The 10,839-nt window shown below is 41.6% G+C and overlaps 1 long non-coding RNA gene across 1 annotated transcript in view; it reads left to right on the top strand.

The window, feature by feature from the left end:
• Positions 1–8,896, top strand: part of LOC113142033 (uncharacterized) — a 14,076-nt gene extending 5,180 nt beyond the window's left edge. Inside the window, exons 2-3 of the long non-coding RNA XR_003296899.2 lie at positions 7,575–7,578; positions 8,834–8,896. This is a non-coding gene — a long non-coding RNA (uncharacterized LOC113142033). The remainder of the gene's footprint in view (positions 1–7,574; positions 7,579–8,833) is intronic.
• The last annotated feature ends 1,943 nt before the right edge of the window (positions 8,897–10,839 follow it).

Below are 10,839 nucleotides of genomic sequence, written 5' to 3'. Positions count from 1 at the left end.
AGAGTTGGGGTGTTAACGGTTGTAGCCAAAAGTCTGTCCTGTCGGGCGCAGGGCCGTTTCTAGCCTTGTGGGGACCCCCTAGTTTGCAAAAAAAAAAAAAAACAACTGGCACTGATGTAGCTGCCATGTGAACATTTGGAACAACAAAGTCACTTGGTAGCGATCAGTAACATATAAAAGCAGTCATGTATAGATCCCCCATCATAAGAAATAGCAGAAACTGGCAACACTAGTGAGGAACTGACATCTTTATCCTTTTCCGTTTAAACTATAACCAACAGGAAACCACACCCAGCTGATCACACTCAGCTCCTTCTAGACCTAACCAGGACATAACAACATCCAGTTCATGGACCAGTTCATAATGTTTCTCCCCCTGTCAGTCACTTTGTAATGTCTTGGTACAAACATTCAACTGTGGTTTCACCTTTGACCTTAGTCTAGAAATCTGTCAGATGATAAAGTGGCAAATTACCTGAAACTGGTGTTTGTCTTTGTAAAATATGACAACAAATTAAATCATTTCCAGCTGAGCTTCAGCTTAATAAGTGTGTTTATTACAAACTGCTACAAACACAACAAGCAGAAATAAAACTACAATGAAACCCAAATAAAAAGATCCAAATCAAATAACAGCCATTAAAATGAAATCAGGAAAGGCCTCCTTAGAGGACGTCACTGACTCTGCTGTTTTAAGCTGCTCAGGTCTTTGGATCCACATTTTACCACAGTGAAAGCTCTGCCACCTCTTGTTTTCAGGCTCCTTTTGGTGGAGCCCTAAAGGACGAAGGCCCTGAGGAACACCAGGGAAGCATGGCATGATGGGAGGATGTCCACAGAGAAGGAGAAACGCCAGAGACGTCCAGAGGAACACTTGATAAATCACGTCCTGCCTGAGAAAAGAACAGACGCTAAACTCAGTGACTCAGGACCAGGCTTCGTGTTCATTTAGATCTAACCTGTGATTTAAACACCTGATAAATCTGATCAAGAAGCAGCGACTCAGTCCGCACAGTCTCTTTTCTTCTTGGTTCTTCATCAACACTGAGCTGCAGCGTCAGTAAAATGGAAATGATCCAAGAACAAGGCCGGATGTAGATGACAGGTCCTACAGTTTGATTTTCTCTGAAAGCATTTCACATTAAAATCTTCAGCTTTCATGAATCATCATCACTTTCAATCATCATCTATACCAGATACAGACACAAAGGCTGTGTCTAAAGTTATTCCCTATTCACTGTAGTTCACTATTGGATTGTAGATTCATTAACTGTGTGTTGGCTTCCAGCAGAACAGAACAAGTGATCTGACCAAATGTCTGCTCCACAGGTCTGGATGTGGATGGAAAATAATCTGAGAGCTTCAGGTCTGATCCGATGTTTTTACATTTCAAGGTCAAACTGATCTGTGGGACTTTACTTTCACTTTCATTTACACCGATAAAGACACTGAAGACGCTGCTGTCACACTGTGATTGGAGGAGATTCAACAATAAATAATAAATAAATAGTAATAATAAACTTTATATCTGCGTTTAGGTCTGTAGTTTTTGAAAAGATTTGATGCAGTGAAGATGAAAAAAATATTTATATATTAGAGTTTTATTGCACTTTTATGGAAGCGATCATTTTGTACATGAGGGTAAAAAGTGTAATTTAATTTTTAAGGTGCCTCAAAGGTTAAGGCTAAAAAAGTGTGTGTAAGCCAGATTTTCACTTCATGTAAATAAACTAGCAGAACATATTTGAATCATTGTTTAAAAGGAAGCTATAATTTGGGTATAATTCTAAAACTGGACTGAAAGGTCTCATATAATGAACTGGAATCCAGAAAAGATTGAAGTTAAGTGAAAACAACCTTTTCCAGAATGTGCGAGATAAAAGGCAGATTAGAAATTGATCTAAAATGACCTAAGTCAGACACCTGAAGAGGAGTAACAGTTTTAGGTAGTCAGGGACCGGGCCACAACTCAAACACGTACTGATCAAAAACAGATCAGGTCCTATAGTATCAACAGTTTGTTTAAAAAAGTCTGATGGAATTAAAGTGTCATACGGACAAAAAGAAGTTTCAGATGAGCAAATCAAAAAAATCACATAAGAATCAGACACATCAGGGAAAACATCCACAGCTGGATTTAAAACAGCATCTGTAGCAGAAAATCCAACTCTTGGATGGACAGGTTTATAGGCAGTCTTGGATTGTTTTCTGTTTGTAGATGGAGGTTAAGACATCAGGCCCTAAACTCTGGAAGAGTTTACCGGTATCGACCCGACTGGTGTCCTCACCGTCTTCTTTTAAATCCAAACTTAAAACAGACTATCTTAGTGTGGGTTTCTAGTTTATTCATTTAGTGTTGCTGTTTGTTGTTTGAGAGATTACAGCAGGACACATACAGCACTTTGCTGCACTTAAATGTGCTGCGTAAATAAATAATGAATGAATTAGTTTGTCTCGTAGTCTCCAGTTAAAAGGAAACACAGATTTCTCGAGAAAACCGGATCAATAAATTATCATGAAAAATTCTAATTGTTACAATTTAGTCCAGGAGCTGAGCTGAGGCAGGTTAATTTACCGCCGCCCGCTTCGTGAGTCCCGGCACCTTCCTGGTCCCTGAGTGTGCGGTCCCGTTTGGACCAGACCAGTGAGGTTTCTACGGGCCTGAGAAAATAAAAGGAAACCGGCAAAAGTCCACAGTTGTCATGTTTCCCGTACAGGCCATGGTGGCTGCAATAGTGAAACAATAAAAATTTGAAGCATCCTAAGAAACTGATTAATATTTATTATAATAATAAATAACTGTGAAAGTATTAATACCCCAACAGCATTTATCACTTAGCTGACAAATAACTGAAAGTATTAATATCCCAACAGCGTTTATTACTTATTCTGATCATATTAGTCTTGAGGTGACTAACTCAGCAACCTTCACCCTTACGATGTTTTTTCATAGAAAACAACTCACCACCCAGTTTGGTTCTTTGTACTGCACTTTGAAGTTTAGTGATACAAGAAAAACTATGTCATTTGTATTAAGAGCATCTCCTGTGTATTTCTACTGCATAAAACTTCTGCACAGTATTTACAACTGTAACTAGTACTTGGGAAGTAACAAAGTACAAATACTTCATTACTGTATTTAAGTAGATTTTCAGGTATCTGTACTTTACTAGAGTATTTATTCTTCTGAGGACTTTTTACTTTTACTCCCTACATTTAAACACAAATATCTGTACTTTCTCCTCCTCACATTATCAAACAGGCTCCTTCCTGTTTCAACCTCACCACGTAAAAGACGTAACTAACTAGAGAGTTAAATCCAGGGAGTGTTCAGGTTATGATGGAGAGAAAACCTGCAGTGACACATGGAGGAAGAAAGGGACCCAGGAAGTGTTGCAGCAGGTTTGGAAAAACAGGACATTCCCACCCATGGGTGGATTTAGAAGAACTGTTCGATGATGTCGGCTCCAAAAACAATTCATGGTGAATCCATTGTGTTTTGTTTCCTGAACCAACAGGAGGTTGTTAACAGAAGAAGAATTTCCTTTTCCTGTGTCGAACTTATTTAGTTTTGCTGTTATCAAAAGACACTTTTTGTTTTTCTTTCAGTTTCTCAGAGTGTTTTTAGTGGAAAGTTAAAGTTTGAATAGATTAAACCCACATCTGTCAGATCCCACCCACTTTGCTGTAACATGTACATATGATAATATACGTACAATTTAAACTGGAACAGAGTCAAATGTGACTGAACCAATTACAGGGGACGGTTGTAACATTCATTAAAATATAATAATAAAAAAACACAATCACAAAGTTACATTGGTTAAATTGGCTGTATAAAGACAGAGACTAGTACAACAATCATCAATTTAACTACTGAACATTTTTAATGAAAATCAAGACTGAAAATTTACTGAATTGAACTGACCTGAACTGAACTGAACTGAACTGTATGTGTGTGTGTGTGTGTGTGTGTGTGTGTGTGTGTGTGTGTGTGTGTGTGTGTGTGTGTGTGTGAGTGAGAGAGACAAAGGGTCAGAGACAAAGAAATTAGTCCACATCAGACTCACAGTTGAGACCAGTATAACTGGCTCCCCCATCGGTGCAGGCCTGGTCAGCCCATGTCTTGCATTGCCAGCACTGTACCCAAACCTCTGTTGGTTTCAAGTAACTCTCCAAACAAACAAAGCAGAAATCCTCTTCTTTGTCAGAGTCAGTGGTTTTTGTCTTTTTGTTTTTATTCACTCTTGTTTTGGTTTTATTTCCAGTGAACTTTCTCCCAGCTTTCTGGTGCTTCTTTTCCAGTTCCAGTGCCTCTTTCTCTGAGGTGTCTGTGTAAGAATTGCAGTCTTCTGCTTTCTCTTCCCTTTTGAGATCTTTCTTGGTCCAGCTTTATGGGGAGGTCGTAGGGTCTCAGGTGAGAAATCTACACAGGAAGGTGCCACTTGTCTAGGTACAACAGGTGAGGGCAGTACAGGTGGAGGTGGTTGAGCTACAGCAGGTAGAAACAGGACAGCCGCCCATAGGTGGCACTGGGGGATCTGAGTGGCCCAGTCCAGTATAAGCAGGACTTTAGCGTCCACTGAGGACTTAGTGTGGTGTTGGAAGTGTTTCAGGAACACGATAAAGTCCTCCTCCAGCATCCACCCAGATGGGTCATCATGAATAAAGTGGTCTTTGAAATGGACCTGAGGGAACACAAAGTGGGGTGGGATCATATTCCCCAGTGCACTGACTGCACAGGGGTCACAGGTGTCCCTCTTCCTGCAAATCACAAAGTCCTTTGCCACAGACCTTCACTGTCCTGCCTTCATCCTTCATCCTTGCTGCTAATGTCAGAACAGACAGAGGGACAGCCCTGTCTGTTGTGTGTGTCCTCTCTTGTTGCACAAACAAAGACAACATGTAGACACATTGTGGCCTAATCTGAGAGGACTGACTTAAAAAAGGATCTTTACTAATCCATAAAATGACTATTGGATTCTATTAATATGACAAGCTTTAACATCAGGGTGACGAGGGACAGTTGTAACAACATGCTGCAGTTACTCTGACAGCCATGATGAAAGCTGCTATGTTAGCTACACACAATAGCTCTGACACTTGTTAGCTTTGCCTATTAGAAGCTAAGAAAACCCTGATTTCAATCATATGAATGAACAAAGCTTCACAACAACAGTTTCAACAGTATGAGAAAAACTCTGAGCATGAAAAAATGACTTTACCATGAACTTCAGTTCTCCCAGAAAGAAGGATGGCATGTGGCCGATACGTCCCACATAGAAGGAGCCGACTGAGCATGTGCAGTAGGAGTATCATCACTTTAGCTCCATGCTGATTGGAGGAAACAACCGTCCACGCTCTCACCTGTTGTTTATCACTGAGGGGAAAAACATTTGACTGTGTCACTTAAGTACATTTCAGACCATGTACTTTATTACTTGAGTCAGTACTTCTACTTTCAGTCTTTTTTCACTCAAGATACATACTTCTACTTCAGTATAGAATGTGAGTACTTTTACCACCTGTGCTTATCCTATTTATGAGAATAATGTCCTGTGTTTTTCCATTTTCATACAGTATGTTAGATGTTTACTTTTAGCCTTGTAGAAATTTACATTCAAGCTGGTTTTGAAGGTTTGTGGACGTCAGTGGAATAGAGGATTGATCCAAATATCTAATTTAGCAGATGTTACCAGGAGCTTAGTCCAAACATAGTAAAGACCATCTGAGGGTCGATGTAGTGACTTGTGTTATGAACTTTACAGCACCTGAGCTTCTTTCCTCCAGCAGCACTGGAGCTAATGACTCCAGGACTGTGTTGATACAGTGATAGTTTAGGAAGAGTTGTCTCTTTGCTGTGGGCGGGGCCTAAATATGTTAATTAGCCCATGTGTGATGTCACAGGGGGCTCAGATTTGAAACCAGGAGTTCTGGATGTTGGTTTCTGACAAAGCTGGAACAACACTATGCAAGAAAACACCCAAAGATGTTTGAAAAACACATTTAAAAGTTGGTGCTGCATCTTGTCTCTTTTAAAAAGTCAATGATTAAAGATTTTCCTCCTTCTACCTTTGACCTTTGACCTCATGTGTTTGTGTCTGACAGGAGAAGATGGTCTGCTGGATCCTGCTGCTCATCAGCCTGACCCCCTTTACCTGGGGTCAGTTTTTATCCACTAACTCAAATCAATTCTTCTTTTCCTTTGGGCTCCTCCCGTTAGGGGTCTCCACAGCCAATCATCTGCCTCCATTTAATCCTATCCTCTGTATCCTCCTCACCCACACCAACTATCCTCATGTCCTCCTTCACTACATCCAAGAACCTCCTCTTTGGTCTTCCTCTAGGCCTCCTTCCTGGCAGCTCTAACCTCAGCATCCTTTTACCAATGTATTCACTGTCCCTCCTCTGAACATGTCCAAACCATCTCAGTCTGGCTTCCCTGGCTTTTTCTCCAAAACATCTAACATGAGCTGTCCCTCTGATGTCCTCATTCCTGATCCTATCCATCCTCGTCACTCCCAGAGAGAACCTCAACATCTTCAGCTCTGCTACCTCCAGCTCTGCCTCCTGTCTTTGTCTCAGTGCCACTGTCTCTAAACCAGACAACATTGCTGGTCTCACCACTGTCTTGTCCACCTTTCCTTTCATTCTTGCTGACACTCTTTTGTCACACATCACACCTGACACTTTCCTCCACCCGTTCCAACCTGCTTGCACACGTCTCTTCACTTCTTTTCCACACTCTCCGTTGCTCTGGACTGTTGACCCTAGGTCCTTAAAATCCTCCACCTTCTTCACCTCTACTCCCTGTAACCTCACCGTTCTACTTGAGTCCCTCTCATTTACACACATGTACTCTGTTTTACTGCGGCTAACCTTCATTCCTCTCCTTTCCAGAGCAAACCTCCACCTCTCTAGATTTTCCTCCACCTGCTCCCTGCTCTCACTACATATGACAATGTCATCTGCAAACATCATGGTCCACGGAGATCCCTGTCTAACATCATCTGTCAGCCTGTCCATCACCACAGCAAACAAGAAGGGGCTCAAAGCCGATCCTTGGTGCAGTCCCACCTCCACCTTGAACTCCTCTGTCACCCCTACAGCACACCTCACCACTGTCTTACAGCTCTCATACATGTCCTGCACCACTCGAACATACTTCTCTGCCACTCCAGACTTCCTCATACAAAATCCGAAATAATCCAAGTTGTGAGTGTGTGTGGTCGTCACTTTCCCTCTGTGTCTCCTCAACAGGAACATTTGTAGTGAATGTGACACAGAGCTCCTATCAGGCAGAGGAGAACCACGACATCACACTGGACTGGACCTTCACAACCATAGCTCACATGTCTCTTTCAGCAGTTTACATCTTCTGTCAACTGTTAACTGAGGACAAAGACCCAGTCCTGTTTCATCTACATAAGGGTGTTGAGGTCCCAGAGTCTCAGGACAAACAGTTTTCAGGACGAGTCCAGTTTGACAAAGACGTCCTCAGAGAAGGACGAGTCAGACTTCATGTGTCCAGACTCAGGACTGAGGACTCTGGTCTGTACCTGTGTTCAGTGGAGACAGGTATTGGTAGAGACTATGACAGCTGTCTCCTCAACGTCACAGGTAAGTTGGTTCAGTGAAACTTTCCTCACAGATTCATTTCAGCAGCTTTTTGCTAAATAAGAATCAGAGAAGAAAAGTATTGTGGAAACTACAATCCTTCCTGCTCTGCCTGAACTGAACTGATTCACGTCCTTCTTGCAGAAAAGTTGTTTCTTCACATGAAAGACACAGATTTGATTTGTCTCTTTACAGCAGCGAGGGACTGGTCTGACCCTGAGAGAGAACCTGAGAGACCAGACGCAGCAGGTTGGAGATGGATCGTCCTCATCTGTGGACTGGGACTGACAGCAGCAGCAGCAGCAGCTGGACTGACTGTGTGTTACTGTTGGTTCAAAAAGGCTCAGGTTTGAAAAAAATATATAAATCCGGAGTCCAGAGGTAGAAATGAAACAAATTACAGCTCAGGTTCTACATCAGAGGAACCAGTTCGTTCAACAAAATCAGACCAACCCTAAAGTCCATTTTCCAGCTCAGACAGAAATCAGTGGTTTGTCATTGGCTGCAGGTCAGAAAACTGCACATCAGGACACATCAGACAAACCAGCAGGTAACCTGAGCAGCAACTTGATTCTTCATGTATGTTCCATGTTTCAAAGAAGAAAACACAGAAAAACACATCTTTTCCTTCCTGTTGCTCAGGAAGTGGCCATAGTATAAAAGCCAGAACACACAGCTGATACAGAAAAATAATGGACCTGATGGAGGAAACAGCGTTCTCCATCTTTACTTGGTCCATTATTTTGAAAGGTCTTCTCATCAAAGCTATTAGACAGATGTCAAACGTGCACTGTGCTCACTTTATTGGAATAATGCTGAGAAGCAGGTCTGACACATTCACCATATTTACAGAATCTCTGCTATTTCTATTGTAGCTGTTTCATTTAAAGCTGAGACTCATTTGTCATAAGAACATAGAACATTAATATTTCTGTCCTGCACTTGTCTCCTGCTGGATGGAATGATGTGTTCAGGTCTGTTGTGGTGCGTTCACTGACAGCAGTGGGATATAAGGATATAAGCTGGACTCACTGTGTGAGTGTGATATTGGAGTCAGTGCAGAAACTGGACATTTGGAAATATGTGTTTGTAAATAGAACAACACTTATGTGGAAACTTTGTACATAAGTTATATTCATATATTAAATATATTTTATTCTTTTGTCTGAAGACAATAAACATCTGCTTCATAAAGAGCTTTGGTTTTTGACTATAGGAAAAGATATTTCTTCTCCTTCATGTTGATGCACTAAAAAGTCAAACAAAGATTGTTCCCAAGTCCTAAATCTCAGAGTCCAAGTCTCAAGTCAGACTACTGACCGATCCAATACACAACCACCAACAGGCCTTTTGGAACCAGAACAGGTCAGACCTCCTTGTACAGGTGACACAGCCACATCTAAACAACAACAACCTAAAGGCCTAATGGAGTCAGAACCAGACAAGTCAGACCTCCTGGTACAATATCAGGACTTTTAGCAGCACTGACTCCATCAACAACCACCAACAGGCCTATTGGAGCCAAAGCCAAAGGCCAGTTCTCTTGGCACCACCAGCCCAGCCACCTCTAATTAGGTGGAAATGAAAGAATTAGACATTAGACAGAAATGGAGAGACATGAGAAAGGACAAGGCCGTCACAACAAACACCTGATTATTGGTACAGACACATATGAGATATGACAAGACATTCAACATTACAGACAACTGATTATTGGTCTGCTGAGCTGTCCAGGTGATCTGGTCTGTGCCTTGTGCCTGAAGAGACCTGGGACAGGCTCCAGTAGATCCTCATGACCTATGACAACTGACAATGGACTGGAAATAATAAACTGGTTTTTGGTTTTTCTTCTGTTTACTTATTTATTTCTATTCTATGAAGGGAAAGTAAAACTGTTAGTGGGTCATTGTGGGACCAGGACAACCGACCGTCGGTGGCCCTGCTAACAGGGTTCATGGATAAGACTGGTCTCCCTGAGCCGCCACACATTTTTCCACCTGACTGATCTAAAGGACAAGCTCACCTTTGTCCACGAGTCTTCAGGGCCCTTATGGATCCACATGTTGCAGACTCATTTTTTCCTTCTTCTTCTTCTTCGGGTTTAATGGTCAAGGCGCTGGTCCTTCTTGATCCGGACACCTGGACCCAGTTTCAGAGTTAATGCTCCTGTTTGGATTTATCTCCACTAGGTGGCGTTAAAAGTCTGTTAAAGTATGAACCTTTGTAAATAAATCCTTATTATTATTATTTATAATGAGAAAGACATGTTCAATGACCAATTATATCTATTTTTGAAATAAATAAAAGATAAAATGATTGTATTGTACAGTGTCTCCAGTAACATGAACATGAGTATTTCTGAACCTGAACAGCCTCAATAAACGACTGAACTGTTGAGTTAAGGCTGAGACGTTCTCCACGAGAACAAGAACAAAGTTCTCTCCAGAACATTTTGTGTTATGAGAGAAACTCAAGTCCCAAAGTTTCCAGATCCCACTGACAAACCCCCCCAGTAGTGAAAACCCGCCCACTCTGATAAAAACCAGTCCAAATAATATCAGTAGTAGATATCACACATCAGCTCAATGATACACAGTATGTACATGTTTGGTTTCACTCATCACAAGACTCTGGAGAACAAAGTCACTTGGTAGCGATCAGTAACATATAAAAGCAGTCATGTATAGATCCCCCACGAGACAACGAGGCACATTTTTACAGCCCAGGATCATAAGAAGTAGCAGAAACTGGCAACACTGGTGAAGAACTGGTGAGGAACTGGTGAGGAACTGGTGAAGAACTGGTGAGGAACTGGTGAGGAACTGGTGAGGAACTGCTGCATCTTTATCCTTTTCCACTGACTCTGACCAATAAGAAGCAAATCTGACTGTTTCCTGTTTCCTTCAGTCTGTGACAGAAAACCTGTGACACTGTAACAGTAACAACGACTTAGTGCTGCTGTGTTCAGGTCACATGTTTAAACTATAACCAACAGGAAACCACACCCAGCTGATCACACTCAGCTCCTTCTAGACCTAACCAGGACATAACAACATCCAGTTCATGGACCAGTTCATAATGTTTCTCCCCCTGTCAGTCACTTTGTAATGTCTTGGTACAAACATTCAACTGTGGTTTCACCTTTGACCTTAGTCTAGAAATCTGTCAGATGATAAAGTGGCAAATTACCTGAAACTGGTGTTTGTCTTTGTAAAATATGAC

This window comes from Mastacembelus armatus, chromosome 18 (genome assembly GCF_900324485.2).
Source record: "Mastacembelus armatus chromosome 18, fMasArm1.2, whole genome shotgun sequence".
In the NCBI taxonomy this organism is placed as follows: domain Eukaryota; kingdom Metazoa; phylum Chordata; class Actinopteri; order Synbranchiformes; family Mastacembelidae; genus Mastacembelus; species Mastacembelus armatus.
This window is presented reverse-complemented; position numbering and strand designations above follow the sequence as displayed.